This window comes from Montipora foliosa, chromosome 3, assembly GCF_036669935.1.
Source record: "Montipora foliosa isolate CH-2021 chromosome 3, ASM3666993v2, whole genome shotgun sequence".
Lineage (NCBI taxonomy): Eukaryota > Metazoa > Cnidaria > Anthozoa > Scleractinia > Acroporidae > Montipora > Montipora foliosa.
In genome coordinates, this window is record NC_090871.1 from 33503393 (window position 1) to 33508392 (window position 5000).

Sequence of the window (5000 nt, forward strand, 5' to 3'; positions counted from 1 at the left end):
CCATACTTTTATTTAAATCTGACCCATAACTCATTAAAACTGAGATAATGAAAGGAAGCCATTAATTAACAGTGATATTGTAACTTAGCTGCTAGACGCTGCAGCTTTTTTCTTGCATAAGGCACTTGATTCGTTATGGCTTCGTTCACTTCTTTGACTGTCAGTTGCTCTTTCCCGTGTTCCAAACAAAAGGCCGTCACATAATCTGAATAAAGAGGACAGGAGAAATGAGTCTCGTTAGTTGAAATGTATCTGTATACTATGGAAATATGAAACATAAAATGAGCCCAAAGATGTCAGAATATCGACAAAACATCGAGCGGTTCTTATCAGCCCAGCGAATGGAAAAGAAAAGACTTTAGCTAGCAGAGAAATCAAGTGCTGAGAAATGTAGGCCAGAAACCCAGATATTTGATACATGACACTGAATCACCGCCCGCAAATATGACTATGATTTTTACGATAATGTGTTCCATCGCTAGCTCGCAGATTACTAAGGCTGAAAATACATCGGCCATTAGACGAATATCAACATACATCCAAACTCAAAGGTAAAACTTTCTTCGCTCGTTTTGAGACTACGTAACGCTTTGCATGGGTCATGCAATGTGTTGTGATTTATATCCTCTCCAAACAAATTAAATCAATCTGTAATTAAATTTGTTTGTTACGTTTTGATAAATATTTTGAAATCTACAATTGCTTTTTCTATCAGTGATAGATGATGATGCCAACACTGAAGAACACTCGCAATCTAAAGGTAAAGAAAAATTAATCCGCTTATATACTGACCTTTACAAGCGCTTATCTTCATGCTGTCAAGGGGCGTTTTCCTTTTTCCGTTGCCACCCTTAATAATTCTCTGGCCACAGGAATTTGCCAGTTCCTCCGGTTAAAAGACCGCAGCAAGAAGGCAGCTAAGTAGGTGAGCTGGTCCCTTTTTCAGAGCGGTGGATATCTCATTTCATAGTGTGCCTCTGTCAACAAAGACATCCACATCTTGAATAAGGCGCAAAAGCTGTTTATTTAATGACTGCAAATTGACAAGAATCACTGTTTAGGCAGATTATTTACTTGACTCACATGAGTACAAGATTATATATGAAGATAAGATAAGAATTCATTTAAACTTGCAAGGAAAAAGAAAAGAGGAGAGGAAAGGAAAGGAACTTTTTGTGTGTGTAGTCATTCTAGCGCTGGAGCACTAAGGGGCCGATTACGTGAGCCGGGCGATTAAGTTTGCGATTACATGGAAAAATCTAGTTTACGGGGCACACTATTTTATTTATGATTTACGGCTCTATACATTGGACTTGTTTTGTGGTGGATCCAGGTTAGCAGGTTTTGAAAATTGTGTCACTGCAGATCCCGGCATCAGAACAGCTTCTCCACTGCTGTAACTGTCCACTGGGGAGGTCAAGAAAGCTGTTACCTCTGGAGATGCAACTGTAGAGACAACGATAGCAAGAAAACTATAGATTTATCAAAGACAAGGATCGATTTGAGAAAATGATATCCGTTCAAGCAAAAACTGGATATGCCGACTCTTTGTTATCCTTGGAGTTTTTAAAGTGATAACATCCTTTTATTTCTAAATTTTAAGACCCTACAAGAATTGTAAGAAGATTGTTTTCAGCATTACTCGCCTGCTATGTAAATTTCAGTTACAAACAGAAGCCAAAATATTATCATTCTAGTAAGTTACTAGACAGTGTATACTTATCATGCAGGTACAATCGAACCTCGTTGAGAACGGGTAAAATTGTTTAGTTAATCTGAGGTAAAGTTACCTGGATGGCGACAAGGCGAGGCCACTTTTCCGCGCAACTCCTTATTTTCCTTTCTTAGTTTGTGGTTTTCTTCTTCCAGTGCCGTAATTCTCTGCAGGAAGACATCTTTATCTGGCAAATCCTCTTCCCTGTATGTTGTATGCTCACTGGTTGTAGGAATGTTGTCAAAATCATCCAACCAAAATGCCTCAGATACATCAGTATTTTTTAAAGCAGCGTACAAAGTTTCTGCAGCTGAATGTATGGCTCTTTGTTAGATGGTCATGACAAAGTTGACTGTTTTTGCGGCAGAGTAGAAGATAACATTTGATTTGGTGAGGTGGATTGTAAGCGGACTTGATTTGGAGTTGTAGCAGATTGTACAGGCAGCTGGCTTGATGGTGTCGAAGCTCTTCTCAGAGACAACTGTGCCTGTGGTGGTGGAGTTGTTTGTACTGTACATGTTGCTGGGTTGCTAGAGGTCGTGCAGTTCGTAGATACAAAGATAATGGAGATGGTCAATGGGGGCAACATTTTCGCTCAACAGCAATCAAATATGTTTGTCAACAAGGTCTGCATATACTTCTAGTGCCTTTTTTTGGTCTAAAAGAAGAAGGGAAACTCAAAGTACTTTTCTAGTAGTTGATGATTAACACAGCTCGAGTTTAGCAAAATATGTTGAATGTGAAAAATGAAACATGCTGACAACAACTGCCATTTACAAATGATGTCAATATGTTAACCAAGTTAATGTGAAACCGCATTTAATTTCGCCTTTTAAAATCATTTGGAAAAAAACGGATGTGAACATGGACTTAACTGATATCGATCCACGCCAAACTGTTTCGGAATTTTGAAAGCCATCATTCATAAATTTACTTCACTTTCGTTGAGAATGTCTTTCATTTGAATGATTTCAGAAAACAAAGAATTACTTTACGTACTATCGTTGTTCACATGTTCCCAAATTCTCACTTTTGCAAATCGACCATTGGAATAAATTAGCGGGCGGTTTGATCAAGAACGCTTCCAGATTTAAAAAAATGATAGCGCTGATTTCAGAAAGTTAACATCTAATGCAGTGATCACTCTTAACTACAGAAAGAAAAGCCTTTTTCCGGAATTAAGTGATCAACGTTCTATGTAGACAAGCTTAGATATCAATTCTAGCTGGAAGAGCATGTAGAATGCAAGTGGGAGCCATTGATATTTGAAAACGGGTGGTTGTAAATGCTCAGCTAATATTTTAATCTGACAAGCACATTAACTTAACCAAAGTGGCTCAAAAATTAAGGAAATGGAAGAATTAAGTTAAGAAGTGTTTACTATTGGAAAATTTGTGCCTACCTTTGTCCCCTACTTTAAGTGCGGTGGCCAGAAGACGTTCCTTTCTTCCTCTCCCGTCGCGCCAATCAACATCCACCTCGTTTCTTGGCTCAAACTGTCCACTTTTTATCTTACATTTGCTCTTTGGCAAAACACGAACACTTTTGTCGGAATCAAAATAAAGACAGGCATACACTTTTGCAGTTCCCGTGAACAAAGTTAGTTGAAGGTCTTGAAGATGATCGTCACTGAAGTGGTTGAATTCAGTAGTCACGCCAGTCGTTAAGTTAATACAAAAAATGCGCTAGAAATTCAATATTTCAGTGACGTGAGACTAATTGCTAGATAGAATCTGAAACTTAAACGTTCTTGTGGACGACCAACATTTCCGCTAAGTTCTTCAAAAGCTACAGTTGTCCTGTGCAAGAGTCGCTAAAATGTCCTCAGAATTTAAAGAGTTTAGAATATCTCTTATGGCTGCTGATTCGGCTCGGAAAGTGGATACAGCAGTCTCCTGTGATCACTAACCTAATAGAAAGCCCGCGGAAAACGATCTTACTAAAAGCGTGTGTATCCTTGGCATTGATTCAACATCTTCATTTCAAAATGTATCTGTTCCTCTTTTGAAAGAACAAAGGACCAAGAGCAGAACCATCCTCTCCAAGGGTTACAATGCGTCACTGAGTGGTCATGTTGTTAGTGCCAATGACGAGGAAGCTTTAGTTCAATCTATCCATGAGCCACTGTGCAAAATGCCAAAGCTTGACACGGCGGTAAGTTGTCATGATAAACTCAGATTGGATGACCCGGAAACTTCCATAAGTCACGATCAATTCATAGAAATCTGCGACGAAGTGCTGGATACCATCTTAAGAAACATTTCTTTAGCTTCGTCTGAACAAACTTCTCCATCTTTAAATAAAGTTAATGCTGGAGAGGAGCGGAATTCATGCGGTTCATATAGCGGATGTGAGGGGAATGACTCCGACGGAGAAGATTTCTATCAGAACGTTGGAGAAAATCTATCTTTTGAATCGCACGAAACTGAAATTTTCAGAGAGGGAGTGCCTACAACTGCCCTGCCACTGCATCAAAAAGTCTGTAATTCTTGTGACCGTGATAATAATGCTCCTCTATACCCTTCTGCACGAATTACAATGGGAAGTACTATCATTTTAGTAATTTTATTCACTGTCAAGTACAACTTAAAACCAGAAATGCCGGATGCTATCGTCAACATTCCTGGCTATTCTATTTTCAGACGGGATAGAAACTGGTCGGGACTGGATAAAAGAAGCAAGGGTGGGATTGCTATCTACACGAGGAGTAACTTAAATATCATCAATGTTTACAGATCAAAGCTTTACGAGCTGCTATATGTACTTTTAAATTACCCTCAGGACATTTGTTGTTAACGTGTGGTATTTATCACCCGCCTAAACCCACATACCAACCGGCGGATTTTTTGCAATACTTAACCCACTTAATGGACAATGCACTAGATCAACATCCTGGTTTGACTATTGTTGCCGGAGGCGATGTTAATCAGCTTGACACTAATGAGCTTATTGTAATGACAGGATGGGATGCTCTTGTAGATTTTCCAACAAGAGGCGACGCGTATTTAGACAAGGTCTTCACAAACTGGCCGGATTTATTTGCAAAGAGCATTCCATACTTTGTGTTTATAAAAACAGATCACACAACAGTCATTTTACCAGCAGGAACGAAATTAAAGCCGATCAGACAAAACGTTCACATTAGGGATTGTAGAAAACACTGTAAGGAGGGATTGTACCTAAAAGTAGTACTGTAATTTCCGGACGATTACCCGCACGGCAGATTACCCGCAGCGGTCTATTTTTGTCACAAGGGGAAAAAACGTTCAACAGATTACCCGAACTG

The 5000-nt window shown here is 39.2% G+C and overlaps 1 pseudogene; it reads left to right on the top strand.

The window, feature by feature from the left end:
• The first annotated feature begins 4581 nt into the window (after positions 1–4581).
• Positions 4582–5000, top strand: part of LOC137995613 (uncharacterized) — a 3629-nt pseudogene continuing 3210 nt past the window's right edge.